This window comes from Vicugna pacos, chromosome 23, assembly GCF_048564905.1.
Source record: "Vicugna pacos chromosome 23, VicPac4, whole genome shotgun sequence".
NCBI lineage: Eukaryota > Metazoa > Chordata > Mammalia > Artiodactyla > Camelidae > Vicugna > Vicugna pacos.
In genome coordinates, this window is record NC_133009.1 from 30280348 (window position 1) to 30296515 (window position 16168).

At 34.4% G+C, this 16168-nt stretch overlaps 1 long non-coding RNA gene across 3 annotated transcripts in view; it reads left to right on the forward strand.

Moving 5' to 3' along the window:
• LOC140688777 (uncharacterized) overlaps positions 1 to 16168 on the forward strand; it is a 107686-nt gene that overhangs the window by 82859 nt on the left and 8659 nt on the right. For all 3 annotated transcript variants that reach the window (XR_012063591.1, XR_012063592.1, XR_012063590.1), the window contains exon 2: positions 9216 to 9276. This is a non-coding gene — a long non-coding RNA (uncharacterized lncRNA). The remainder of the gene's footprint in view (positions 1 to 9215; positions 9277 to 16168) is intronic.

Consider the following 16168-nt stretch of genomic DNA (forward strand, 5'->3'; position numbering starts at 1 on the left):
CTGGTTAGAGAGCACACAGATGCTTGAAGGAATTCTTGAGCAGAATTACTTAACTTTATCACACAATTGAATAAATCTCTCTTTGTCTCCTTTTTTTTGTTTGTTTTTTAGCCTTTACAGATTTGATGAAAGTAAAATAAAAATAAAGCATTTTGACTTGTAAAATCTTAAAGCAAAAAATAAAGTTAACTACAAACTTTTTAAATATATGTACTTTTCAGCCTCCACCAAGTCTTACAATACAGCTGTTAAAATAGGTGACACACATCTGGGGAAATTAAATGGATAGAAACATCACCGTTGCAAAAAAGAAAGGACATGTTTCACTTATTTATGGGAAATCGAGCTTTAGAGGTGGCTTGAAGTCACTAAATAGCCACTAATGTAACCCTGAGACAAGAGATTTGGAACTTGCAGGATGGGAAAGCAACCGTCAAGAGTTTTATACTGTTCTCTTTCTGTCTGCTTTTTCTGACAGAAATGTCCATTTTACAACTCTGCGTGAAAATCCATTGTTTGACTAGTTTTCTAAATCTCAAACATTTTAATTATGATTAAAATGGTTCTAAATCACCCTCAAGTGATATTTTTAACTAGTGGAATATTTCTTGTCTAGTTTTAAAGAATTACAAGAAAGTTTTTTTTTTTTTGCTTATAAAAATTATTCCTCAGGGTTCTCATTTACCAAAAGCATTTATTTTCTTCCATTGTTTATTGGACCTTAAATGTAGGTTTAGAGCGATAACAGAGTGGACATATTAAATAGTTCACTCTTGGAAGTGATCCTAGATTTAGGGACTGAGTTTCCCTGGGTGCCATGCTCTGCAGTCTGTATCTTAACCATACAACCATAACCATCCATTACACGCTATTTAGCAATAATTGAGAATGCTATTAATCTAAAGTTAGATCTACAGTGTTTCTCATTAAAAATGTATGTCTCTAATTGTATAGAAATAACATTTCCAATATATACTTTCACTTAGTGGGTCACTATGTAATTTGAAGCAGGATAAAATCCTTGACATTTCACTTTCTTTCATTCTCCATTTGAATTAATCACCAATTCCTGGCATTTCCACCCATCTCTCTAAACAATTCCCTAGTACCAACTCACTGCTGGTGACAACTATCCGTCACCTGACCTTAGCTTAAAGACCTCTAACTGGTATACAAGCACGCACTGTCCTGACTCAAGTCTCTTTGCTATATATTGATCACCTCTCAGCTTTAAAGTGCTTAAATGATCTTTTTAGTGCTTCCAACACTGTTTCCTTTAGCACGACTTTCGAAGCTCCATGCCCAGACCACTGCTTATATATCACGTCACACCACACTTCTGCTCCTAAGGCTCTGTACCTTCTAGTGACACGAGCCTTTCTGCTCTTTAACTGATTATGGTCCTTCCTGTCCAGGACACCTGCACATGCTGTTTCCTCTTCCCACATGGCTCTTGGTTTAGGAGGCTTTTCGGTTCTCTGGCACTGATACCGCAGTAGATCAGACACAAATACATGGGCTTATTTCCTACGTTTCCTCTCCATCCAAGCCAAGAGTTACCACATTTGTGTTCTTCGATGACTGTAAAGTTAAAGTGAAATAATAGTCTCAATTAAATGGCGAATTAGACTAGTAGTTTCTTTCTAGGACACCACGCTCCCCAAAGTTTATCCTTCAAAGATCTCTGCAGTAAATCCATAAAAAAAAATTCAGATAATTTTAACTTTCTACCTAGAATCAGAGACCCCAGCTAACACTTACTGACTTTACAGCTCAAGAGAATTCCTAGTAATTCCTGGTTATAAAGTCACCACCCAAAGTTTCTCCCTTTTTTGAGTAACTCTTAGTAGGAACAATTATTCTCATCCTAATAAAGCTACTTAGAGTTGTCCATGCATGTAGCGATATGCAGGGCATTGGACCTTGACAGAAATGATTTTACGAAAAATAAAAATAATGTATCCAACATCATTTCAAATTATTTTGTATATATGTACGGTTTAGTTTAAGTTTAGATATAATGGCAGGTAATTGTACATCTCTTTCTCCCTCTTATATGTATATTCTAGCTGTACTTCTCTCATCTTACTAATTTGAGGGTGTGATCTTAAAATAGAATAGCTATCTGTTTGGATAACGTTAATAATCCCTTTGAGCTTGTGCTTCACCACAGGAAACACAGATGGGCAATCTTGTGTCAGCAGCACAAATGTAAGCTCTGTAGTCCAAAGCTACTGTTTCATGGTTGTTTATTTACTGCAATTCTTTTTTCCAAAAATTCAAAGCTCTAAAGAATTTTTTGGTTCCCAGGATAAATATGATGATGACTGTAGGCTGGCAGCGACTAGCAGACGCCAACAATTCCAAACTCATATGTTTCTCTTTGTTACATTTTGGAATAAGGAAAAAAGTGCAGACATATTGACTTTGTTCATTTTTATTAGATGTGACAAAAATGTGTACATAGCTGTGATTGCTGCATGCTATGAAAGCCATAAAAACACCATACTGATGATGTGAAATAATATAACACATTTCAAAATAAGAAAATTACATTCAAAATATACAAAACTCAAAATTACTTTTGATATTTTTAAAGATTTATTTTTCACCCATGTCAGTGTTTTCTTTGTTTTTAATTTTTAAAATACCTATTCATTTGATAATTTGTGTGAATTTTTTAAATTAATTACTTCTAAGCTTAAGTATTCTCCAAGTATTACTCTTTTCTATCTTAATTATAGTCACTGTTCCGTTCTCCTAGTCAACTCTTGTATCCTATCTGTCTCTCTTTTCCTTAAATTTGAACATCTCCTCCTTCATAACCACTTTCAGCTTGTTTCTGTTTATTTGAGAAAAGAGAAATGATTAAAAGCGATCCTTCTCGTGCTCTTGCCACCTCGTTGACCATCCTAGAAGCAGCCGTGTTTATACTCTTGTTCTTCTGCATGTGTTTAAGGAGGAATCATTAAGACCAACCACTCCACTTGTTGGGATTGCAGTAGATTTCATTTCTCTTTGTTTATGTCAAGACAATTCCAGCAATTTTTCTCATCTACCTGTCTTTTCAGTAAATCCCCTTAAAATATGAGTATGTCTGCATATACGGTTTCAATCCTTCTCCTCCATTTTTCTGCTCAATCTAGTGAAATCCAGCTTTCATCAAAAAATTGATAGGTGTACCAAATAAACTCTATTTATATAAAGAAAATAGATTTTTTTCAGGGTTACCCCTCTCCTCCAAGCTGCCGTTTCCAGGGGCTAATGCTGTCTAAATCGTACTTGATCTAGCTGCAATGCTCCTTCCTTAGAGAAGCGTCTTCTCCCTGCCCTCCGCTGTTTCTTAGCTCTTATTACCTGGATGTTCCGAGTGTCCACTCTCCCCTGCTCTGGTTTCTCTCAGTCTCATCACCTGGAAGAGTCTGACTGACCCAGGGCGGCTTCTCTAAGTATCAGTGCTTTCTCTAACAGCGATTTGTGCTATCTCATGGGCTTAAAAGCCATCCATATGCTGATTTCTTCATTAAAATTCTAACTCCAGTATAGAATACCCTCGTAACATCTCCACCTGCATTTGTCTCAAACGAACAAGTCCTAAATCAAACTCCTGGGCTCCAACCCCCCAGATAGCCTCCCCTACAGCACTGTCAGCTGGGGACAGGTTAGCGCAGGCTACAGTCCAAGAGACATTCGTGATTTCTCTGGACCACTCACATCCGCAGCTCATGGCAGTGCCATCAGTTCTACCTTCAAGGTGTGTGCAGACAACGTCACGTCTTTCTGTGCAACCTCGTCCCGGCCACTGTTATCTGTCAGTCTAGATTATTGCAATCACCTCCTGACTGATCTCTCTTGCTTTGGCCTTTTGCTTTCTATAGTTTACTCTGCACACGATGGCCGTTGTGAACTTTCTAAAACCTCTTAAACTGTGACATTGCTTTCTTCAAAATCCTGCATTAGTGACCCAGGTCGCTCAGAGAAAATAATATATTCAAGAGCAAAACTGACCCCTGCTTGGCCTGCCTTCACTGAAGCCTTATTTAACATCCACTTGTTTCTCCAACAATAAACTGCTACGTAGATTGAGTATATCTGACCCCCTGAGACACTTCAGAGAGTGACTTACCTTGTGAGAATCAACTCTATACTGTAGAGTTCGGAGATAAACCAGGGAAGGCGCTATGGTCCTCATCACCAACACGTGACCCATTAGGATGCTGCATTTTGTTTCTGCTTTGTCTACAATTCTTTATTCTTTCTTTATCTATCAAACCTATTTTCCTCCTCAAAATATCAGTTCCATATTTATTCCTTAGTTGAAGGATTACAGTTGTTCCAGTTTCACAAAGTTATGCAATTATAGTGCAAAACCCATTTACTTACCAGTAATTGGAGTACAGCCATCACTGTGGGAATAAAAGCAAGACTTATGGTTCAGAGTAAGAAGCACAATCATATCACACAGCTTGTGTGAAAAGGGTAGAATGTGACTTGGCCCCGGTGACACTCTCCGCTTCAATGTAGAATTTTAATTGCAGTTTGTCTTTGCCATAAAAGAGCATGTTCTGAACACTTTTGAATAGAACTAATTCTGGAACCAAATTAAGTCTCCCACATTATGATTTAAGTTGATATAGGTGAGGTTTCATGCCAGAACAAGGCAATCTAAAGGTAATACTGTATAGGTGTGTAGTACGTGTAGCTACTGATATCACAGGCAATATTGAAATCAATTCAATTTCATTGTGAAGCTTTCCTGCTGTAATTTATGACAACAGCAAACAATGCAAATAATGTATTGTCTGACCTATTTTATCTTCTTACAGCCTCATACTTCTTTTTAATGATGGGACATGTTTCTCTGCTGGTTAATGTCACTACCACTGTCCCAGATCTAACAGTCCCAAATTGGAATTAATTATTTTTCTTAAGAATGGGCAATTGCCTATAACTTGTATCTCCAACAAAAAGCCATTTCTTGTTCGTGGTGAACACTATATTCAAAGACCAGCATTTTTGTGCTAGCCATTCACTCAAATATACCTAACTCTAAAATTCACACAGATAGATAACAAACCAAATTCTTTACAATTTTCTCCTTAAAAATTTCTCCTAAAGATTAGTTTCTAAGAATAAGCTAGTTATCAGTCTCTATGCAGTTTACCTACCAACTCTGACATCACTTTCCTACCTGTCAAAGTCTTAGATCTATATCTTCATTTCCATTTCCCTAACCTCTAAGGCAATTCAGATTCACATATTTAAACACGTCAACTATTGCAATCACTCCCTTAGCGCTGGCGACAGTTCTCTGTATATGAGCTATCTGACTTATTTCCATAATTCTTTGTAAGCATTTTGAGGTCAACCTCCTAGTTAAGAATCCATTTTTTCATTCTAGGACCTACGATGCTTCGAGCCTGTTAAGAACCCCTGACAGCTTTGTCAGACTGATGTCAGTCATTTCAAAGACCAGCTCCTAATGGCAGGCCATTCCCTACTTCCTTCTTCAACCTAAATGGCCGGCCAGCTTGTCTCTGCCTACACACGTACTGATCTCTTCTTATGTCTGGCTTATGTTCACAGCTGCACTTCCACTCCAGGTGACTGTAGGGCAATTGGTGTTGTTGGAAATAATTCCTGGCTTCACAGTCTAAAGAAGTGCATCTTAGGTCTATTGATTCCTTTTTCATGACATAAAAATCATCTACATCCCATTGTCTTTCCAGAAAGATTTCTTAATAATAAACTCCTTCATAAAATACCACTCTTTCCACTCTCTCTTCATTTTTATCTTGGCTGGAAATTTTTCATTACATAAAATGCTATTTACTAGAACTGCATAAAACATTCCAGAGGATGAGAAATAATAATTTTTAAGAAAGAATTAGAACCAATTTATTCTGAATTGTTACACATGCAAATGAACTTTTAATGTGTCATTGTGTTCAAATGTATGTATATTACACACACAAGTTGGTTTCCAAATTATACTAATTATCTTTGTTTCAAGTGAAATGAAGTTGAAAATGAGAGTTTAAAGGGGAAGGAAATATCTCAAATGCTTACTCTGATTAACTGAACGATATCTTTGCATACATGGAATCAAAATAATGACCAATTTAATAAATTAACAAGCAGTCATCTGATACGAGGCAATTCATTGAAAGCGTTTGCTTATCATCATGTAACCATTCTAATTGCCAGATTATTTAACTGAGTAGGGCTTATAGAAATAGTCACAACAGATTTACTTATAATCAAACACACTTGTATATTTCAACTGTTTTGACAGTCGGACTTCAGTTTTATGAATATTTGAGTATTCCCCAAATATGTACTTTACATTTTCTCTGAACATTACCTCTTGTCTTTTCCAAGTTCATTTGAAGGATAATTTATAAATTCAAGTTAGTTTTCCTTTTAACAATAGGATTGTTAAACATACTACAAATAATTAAGTGCCAAATATTGGTCGGCACAATTAGTTTTTTCTTATCTCCCCTCTGTTTTGTCACACCTTAGTTTTGCCCTTTGTCACACCTTAGAAATCAATCAATTGTAACAATAAAGTACATATAATTGTTATAGTTTTTCTTATAGATTAAGGTTTTACTTTTAGACAAAGTGTTATGGTCGATCTGTATTATTTGTATATAGAAAGAAAAGTACCTCAAACACAAAAATAACAACAACAGAGGCTTGGAAAATAATTCTTATTTTTTAAAATAAAAAAATTGTATAAATATTAGGCGTTAAATTATATCTACAAGATAGTTGGATATGGTTGTGGTGACTGGCTGCCCTTTATACTGACCTCTAAAATGATATAAAATATCCTGAGATTCCTGAGCTCATCCAACTTTATGGACGATTACAAATACATTAATTTGATAAAATCTGCCTACCTATATCTTCTATTCCCCAAATGTGCTAATTCCCCAGCAGACAGATAGCACTGTTTTTCATTATAATTCTTTAATTCTACACAATATACCACTAGAAATAGAGGGGAAGTAACTGTACTGAAAGAGAAGTAACTCATCCTAACTGATTATATGAGCCCAATAAAATATAGATATCAAAATCTGGAAACATATTATACAAAAAGAAAACTACAAACCCAAGTATTCATGAATATATGAATAGATATAAATAGGTATCGATATAAAAGAAAATATTAGTAAATTAAATCTGGCCATATACAACAGAGGGCAATAAGTCATAACCAACTTGAGTTTATCCTAGAATAAAAATACGTTTTAAGGTTTAAGAAGCAGTTCATATCTCTTACATTTACAGATGAAAAACATGTGGTCATCTTGATAGATGTAGAAAAAGCAATTAAATAAATTAAGATAACTTTGAATGAAATGTTAACAACATTCAACAAATTGGAAATAGAAAATAGAAGGCATGTTTGTGAATAAACGGTATCTTAAAAAATACTATTAAATTTATATTTAAAGGTCCAAGATCAGGAACAAAGCTAGATATCCATTCTCACCCTTTTATTCATTGTTATACCACTACACACACACACAGATTGCTGTATTTTGTTGAGTCTTGGAGCAATAGAACCTCTCTTTCACCACTGATGGGAATATAAACTGGTACAACTATTTTGTAAAATGATTACATAGAAATATTTTTTAGGGATTAAGAAAATGATTTTAAAATATATTTGGCAATAGAATGAATAGCTCATGGTCACCTGAAGATAAACATTTATTATTTTTAGTCTGTTCTGTGTTGAAGTATGATTTTTGACAAAAATACCAAGGTAATTGAAGGGGAAAGGGATAATCAGTAAGTATGGATAAAATGCAGATCAATGAATCAGAACAGACTGGAAAGGAAGTAACAGGATTTCTCTCTTTCGGCTGATATTGGCTAACTTTTTAAAAAAATCTGTTTTGTTTTCTATATTTTGCATGCTTTCTCGCAAGCAGTATGGATTACATGTTTTGAAGAGCGTTTTCCTGGTTAAGTTTCTAAGGAAAAAATAAAAAAATAGATTTCAGGTTCACTGCCAATCTTTCTTTCTCAAACTGATAGATGCTTAGAAGTTTTTGGTGGAAAACAGATACTGGGATATTCTTTGTCTTCTTCTTGATCATCCACAACCTTGAATTTATTCCTACAAACACAGCAGCGTACTTGAATATAATGATCAAAGTGTTTTTTTTCTCTTCAGAGCATATATTGGAGATCAGTTTCATCATAGACTTCATATTAAATAATATTAGAATCATAGAAAGTATAAGGGTACTTAGTCAACAGAGAGTAAAAAGAAAATCTTCATTCTATATCCACTTTTGATTAAGAAACTTGTTAAATAAAACTACTCAGAAAATGACTGGCTTTGATATTTGGCTTTGATATCACGAGGAAATACGTTGTCAGAAATGATCATCGGAGATCAGCTTGTTGGCTTCCTATGGATTTACTTATCCCATGTAGCTCCTGTGTTTTACTGGCAAAACTTCTTATCTCTGTCAAAATTCATGTAACAAGAGAATTTATGTTGGACAAACAGTATATGTTCTCCAGACTTTATAATTCTGCATTTTCTTCAAAAGGCAATAAAGCATTAAAGTAAAATATGCAAAAGTACCCATTGTCCTCCACCTCGATAGCATCCCCTATCAACAATGTGGTTGTACTTCCTGAGATGCAAATCCCAGATGTTATTAAATACAGCAAGCCACATTTCTGACTTGGTTAAGAGAAATCTGAATTGTTAAGATCTTGCAAAAACATAGTATGGTTAATATCCTTGAATGAGAAATACAGAGCATAATGAATGAGAGTGTAATGTAACTGAGGGAAACCACATTAGGAATGCATTGTACCAACACTGGCATTGGGACATTCACTGAAGAACAAACCTCAGTCATGCGTTCACATCTCATGTTTCTTTTTTTCACTTTTCCCCCCTGTTTTTTGACATTACATTTCTGGAAAAAAAAACTAAAAGTTTCTACTGTTTTTGAATTAATTTGGAAATTTCTTAATACTAAAACTATTCTTAAATGATAAGTTATCTGGTCTGAACATTTATTTTCAAAACGTAAAATGCATCTATTTGTAATAAGTTAGAAAATTCATTCATTGAGAGTGGTGACAGTATCTAAAATGGAGGAGCTGGGTGAGAAGCAAAGGTGATCTTCATTATTTCTTGCTCACATTTTTCTTGTCTGTTTCTTTCCAAGGGATGTGTTACACAGCAGCTCACAGAGGAAAACTCTGGTAATTTTCCCTGTCCTGTACCAGGTGAGGTGATTTCTTTGTAGTGGCACAATGTCTGACATATACTAAAAACATTAATGCAAATATTAATTTATTTTCTCATCACTCCATTCAGTTCCCTCTCAAGAACGTGGAATACAGTGTTGTTTTTTCTTTGTATGCACAAAATACAATGAATTGGACATGTCCATATGCAAATATTACTAGATTTTTTTTTGTATGGGGCTGCAACTCTTCGGGTAATACTAAGCCCTTTTCCCAAGCACCTTTGGAAATACACCATGGGGGAAATAATTTTGCTTTTGTGAACACTGTTTAATCATTGTCATATGAGTTTTAACAGAAAAATAGATTTAAAAAGTAAAAATGCTTTTAACAAAAGATCAGATTTTGAAAACTAAGAAAAGGATTTCAATTCTTCTGAAAATGAGTAGTATTTTTAGAAAATTATAGTTACTTTTGTATTATTATTACATCACTGGAACTAGAGTTGAGTAATAGATTTGCATGCTAAAGTGGTAAGCTCTTGGCTGTGGTTTCCAGCGCTTTGCCTGTGATGAGGTATTTTATGTACAAGTTTGTTCGCACAGTCCAATGCCTGTCATTTGACTATTGTGAAATTTCCTAGCTCTGGGTAGACATGAGAGATGGGGCTTCCTTCTGTTGTGCTGTTAGTTGAAGAGCCATTGTGAAGCAGGAGCAAACCCCTGCTCAGGGAGTTGTGCCCTACTGGGGTCAAAGTCAAATGTCCTTCCAAGTAAGAACAAAGAGAAACTGAAGGCTGGAAACAAACATAAAACGCAGAATGAGAACAGCTTAAGGATGAATATATTTGAAACAAAACTTGGGATAAAAATGTTCCTAAGTCAAAGAAGAATGGCCCCAGAAATTATTTTTCTGTACGGATGTGTGCTAAAATTCTAAGACTAACTGAGGAACATCCATGAACCGGTCATCTCCTGCTTTATTAGTGACCCCACATTAAGTCGACTTTGACGTAGCAATGACAACTTCTTTAATCTTCCTTAGCGCTGCTCCACTTTCCGTCTCCCCTTCAGGGCCCCCACAATCCCCAGAAGTAAAAATCCTGAATAAATGAAATTGATGTCTTCCTAGATATATTAAAATACAGTTCTCAGAAGCTGCACTGCCAGAATAACTGGGTGGGAACCTCCTTCCCAGAGCATCCCACTCGAGAAGGATCATCATCCACACCAAAGGCTGGTACACGAGACATGTCATTTACAACTATGACCAGTGATTTTATTTAATGTCTGGGAGAATTCTTGGTCAGAAGAACTAGAAACCGACATTAGGTATCTGAGGCAAGATAATATAATTTATTAAAAGGATATTGAGACATCCTAGAATTTATCAGGAGTAATGGGGCCAATCTTACAAGTCAGATGTCTGTAGTTCTGAAACTCAAAAATCACAGCAGCTTTATTTTTAACCATTTTATTTTAAACTGAAGTACAGTTAATGTACAGTGTAGTGTTAGTCTCAGGTGTACAGTGAAGTGATTCAGTCATACACACACACACACACACACACACACATATATATATACACATACACATTCTTTTTCAGATTATTTTCCATTGTAGGTTATTACAAGATACTGAATATAGGTCCCTGTGCTATACAGTAGATCCTTGTCGTTTGTCTACTTTATATATAGTAATGTGTATCTGTTAAAATTAAGAGTTTGTGATTAACACAGCAACTTCTAAGTGGGACCAGATGGCTGAAAATGCTCCCCACACTGTTATAGGACATTGCTGCCACGTGACATCACTGTCAGTGCCGCTGAACACTCATTCAGTTAGTGAAAGGGAAGGGTAACTGGTTGCTCTTTAAAGTACTTACAGGTTTAATATGGTATAACTGAAATTCCAAAAACTGCACGTATTTAGTGTATACAACTTGATGAGTTTAGCATACGCATCCACCCACGATATTGTCACCAGAGTCACGGTACTGAAAGTAGTCATCGCCTCTAAAAGTCCCCTTGTACCTCTTTATGGTTTGTTTGTTTTGTGGTAAGGCCACATAACATAAGATCTACCCTGTTAACACAATTTTAGGTGTACAATGGAATGTTGTTAATTATAGTTATGGTGTCCTAGAGTTGACTTCTGAAACTTCCTCACCTCGTACAATTGTAATTCTGTACTCACTGAAAAACAACTTCCCATCTCCCCCGCCCCCATCCCTTAGCAGCCACCATTCTGTTCTATATGTTTGATTATTTTGAGTAACTGGTTCTTTAATTTTTGCATCACTCATTTCAGATGCATAGCTCATGGCTCTTAAACCCCGTTTTATACTGAGAAAACTGGGATCACCAGAAGTAAAGGCACTTTCTAAATTTAAACAGCCAGAAGTCTGAGAGCAAGGACTCAAAGACAAGATTCTGGTTCCAAACTCTATTTTCCTAAAACTACATGTTAAGTATTATACATTATACATTAAATGTTTGTTTATCAGTAAAAAATATTTCCAATATGATTAGGGTGCAAGAAGTAGCAGTTTAGCAAGTAATTCAAGTAGTGACAAATGTAAATCTTGAAAATACTAGATTTTCCTTGGTCACTTAGTAGGTCAAAGTTGGAATAACAATTTTAAAAACTATAACTTTGAAATAAATTAGCAGCATAGTTGCTAAGATATTTTACAATAATCCACCAATAATAGTTTAAAAAATATTTGTTTGAGAAGATCACCATGACAAAATCAACTTGTTTTACTTTTCATAATTTATTTTTGATATGCATTATAAGAGTATAATATTAACATGCAAGATAATTCAAGCAACCTGACTAATCTCCTTAACAAAATCTAATCTAATCTAATGACTAATCTCCTAGTCATTTTCCAATCCACATGATTGTAACTGGTTCTTTGTTTTTTTGGTTTTTTTTTTTTTTGGCTTAATTAATTATTTCTCAGCTGTATATAAAAATTATATTAAGTAACAATATCAAGTGACAAATAATTACACCTCTTTTTCCTGTTTATCTGATGTCTCTTTTTACTATTTTAAAACATTTTTGATAATTTGATTTGTTTTATCCCATTATATTATATATGCATACAGCTGTTTAGAGGATTTATTTCTCATTTTGCCATTTTGACTGTAATGTTTGATCAGAGTTTCACTCTATTAACTTTATGTCGATCACCATTATCCTATTAATGTGGTTCCTTGTCATTGCTGTAATAAATGGCTCCAAATTAGTGTTAAAACAAATTTCTGTGTTAAAACAACACAAATTAATTTTCTTACATTCCTGGAGATTAGAAGTCTGAAATGGATTTCATTTGCCTAAAATCAAAGTGTTGGCAGGACTCTTTTCCTGCTGGAGGCTCTTGTGGTGAATTTTATTTCTTTGTCTTTTCCATCTTCTGAGGACTCCTTTCATGAGCTTGGCTCACAGCCCCCTCCTCCATCTTCAAAGCCTAGAACAAACTGCTGCATCTTTCTTGTACTGCATGATCCTGGTACTCCTATTCTGTGATTAAATCTCCCTATACCTCTCTCTTATAAGGACTCTTAAAAGACTCTTATCCTGGATAATTCAGGATAATCTTCCATCTCATGATATTTAACAATATTTACAAAGTCCCTTTGACTTTGTAAGTTAACATATTCATAGGTTCCAGGAATTCAGACACTGACATTTTGGTGGGCAATTATTCAGGCTATCACATATGGTTACATAGTTGAGTTTTTGTTTATTTTTTTGTCATATGATAAACCAACCTTGCATTCTTGGGAAAACACCACTTGGTGGTGATGTAGTATGCTTCTTGCATATTGCTGAATTTGAAATGCTATAAAATCAAATTAAGCACATTTGCATCTATGTTCATGAAGAATATTAGTCTATAGATTCTTTTATTTTAATGACTCTGGCTTTATTATCAGGATAATGCTCTCCTTGTCAAACGAGGCAGGAAATACTCTATCCTCTTCTAATTTCTGGAATAATTTATGTAGAGTAGGTTTTATTTCTTTATATATGTATGTATATTTGAGAGCATTCAACCCTATATAAAAAGTATAATACAACAATGACCAAGTATGATTGGAATGCAGAATTCATTAAATATTCAAAATTAAGTCTATCAATGAAATTCCCTTTATTAGACAGAAAAAAATCTGTATCTCCATGGAGGCACTAAAATCACTTAGAAAATTCATGATAAAACACCAAATCATAATAATTAAAAAATCCCAACAAATTAGAAATGAAGCATTTTCAACAGGGGTTGAAACATATTGTTGTATAGCACACAATGGAATATATCTGCTGCTCACAACAATTGATTATTCTCAGAATCATTATATTGAAAGTAATATAAGAGACTGACATACGAAGAATTCTATTTATGTGGAGTTGTTGTGTAAGCAAGATCTGATAGAAAAAACAACAGCTTTTGCCTCTGGATTATAGAGACTAACTTGAAGGTAGTCAGAGGAAACTTTCTGAGGGACGGGACACGTTCCATGCCTTGATTTTATTTTTGGTAGTAGCTTTGTGGAAACATGTCAAAACATCAAATTTTATACTTACAGTCTTTTCCTTTCACTGTACATAATTTACCTGAATAAAAACTATAAGTACATAAACAAGAGTTAACAAATAAAAAATAACACCAACTATCTGTGAGAAATGGTCTCCAGTTTATCAGCATGTTGGGAAGTAAATGTGATTAAATTTTGAACTCTTTTTGTAGCATGAGTTAATATTTCTTGTGTGTACACATTTATTGCACGTGCATTTATATGTGAAATGCTTAAATGTAATTACAAAATGAAATACATCGTTTTTCTATAGATCACCAATAGCTCTTTTTATTATAGAACTATTAAGGAAGGAGAAGAGATCTAGTAAAAACATCTTGTTCCTACTTTGCCAAACTTTACAGCTTTGCTATAAATAGGTTTCAGCAGAAACACCTACTGCTTATCAAAGTTTGAGCCAAGAAAATCAGAAACATACTTAAAAAAAAATCCAACTGAAAGTTTGTGATAGAAAGCTTTTCTTTCATCATTTTTTCAATATTCTTTTAATTTACCCAATTCCTCTCTTTACCAAAGGTCTCTGTATTTTGGGAAAAATCCCTAGCATTCAGTTCCCTCAAACTTTACTTTTTATTCTCTTGACTTCATACCTCAACTAAATCTTTAAAAAAAAATTTTAACTGTAGTGTCAATTAACCTTACAGTATATTACAATGAACCTACTGTAGCCCTTAATTAAATTGTACTAAAAGTGTACTTTCTATACTTAGATATTTCCCTGTTTCTATTCAACTATTTTTCTATAGTTGTTAATTTGTTGAAGGAGAACATAGTTGTGCTTATGATTCACCTTACCTAGGTGTTAGTTTTTTATTCATGAGATTTTATATGGGTTAATGACAAATGATTGAACATGTTCTACCTAATAATGTAAAATGGAATAAATATTACAGAAGATGCAAACTCATTATTGTCCACACAATTTTACCAATTAGAAACTTGAAAATAGCATAAGCATCTTTCTCTCCAGTCCCTGAATCCAGTTATCCAGAAAGATTGCTTAATTCTATGTCTTAAATCTTTCTGATGTTTATCATATCATTTAAATACACTTCAAATCCAATTATCTATTTCTTTGTACTTACTTCCTTCTGATGAAACCCCCAGTTTTTATATCTCCTCTCAGAGCCTTCCTCTATACAATAAATATCACTATATCCTTAAAATCTTCAGTGATTGTTTCTTATTTTTCTTTTCTTCGCTTAATCACTTTCCTACTAAGTTGTTGAAATGATAATTAGGAACTTATAATCTTGTAGAGCTAGAACAGACTGCAACATGATTTATTGTTATAATAACAGCAAGTATGGAAATAGTTTGCTGGTAATTAACAGATGTTGATAACATATATGAAGGTCTAACAAGTCAGGTTCTTGTAGGCAAAATTGTTTGTTACTGCAAGAGTGTCAGACTGATAACCTGTTAATTTAAGAAAGGAAATGAATTCCACGTGATTTGTGTGCCACGCAAAAAGTTTAAAAATACAATTTACATATGGCTGGCTTTGTCTGAAAAACTTCAAACACAGAACTTAAAACTATATGTGTATATAATTGACAGTGTTCAAGGTCCTTTATTTACAAATTAATAGACTACTGTGTCATACTGCTCTGTACATCTATACAACTATGCATGTATAGAACTCTATTTTTGTTACTTTATATTTAATAAGAAATAATATTTTTAAATTGCAATCAAATAATTGCCATTACTCATTCTATAGATACAATGCTGTGTGGTCATTTATTAATTTGTTTCACAAATACAAAAATACAAAATAGGCTTTTATAAACTATTTTCATGAATATAATGCAACTGTACAAAGCATCAGAAAAGGGTGAGGGGGAGAGAAAGAGAAAAAACTCACCAAATGTGTGCTTTCAGAGAAGAAATAAAAACAGCACACCTACCTATTCGAGCACACCCCCAGTCTCCAGTCTCCAATCCCTGGTCTTCCTGTTTGGTTCTTGCTCTGTGGGAGATAGTAGGAGTCAGTCAAAACAGCATCTGAAAAAGAAGTGGACTCCATCCATCTCCAGCTGGGAGTTCTACCTTCTTTGCCTAAGCCAGCAGTTCTCAAGCCAAGCTGCCCCTTGAAGTTGCCTAGTAAGCTCTAAAAAATATGAATGTCCATCCCAGGTCCCGAAGAATTCAATCACCAGTGTCACTGGTTATCTTACGTTGATAATTTAAAAACTTCCAAATTATTCTACTGAGCATCCGGGATAAGAACACTGGTCTCAGACATCCTTCCTTCTTCCTCTGTGACAACATCTAATGATGTGTCCCTCTTCACTAATGCTGATACGTCTGAAACTGGCTTAC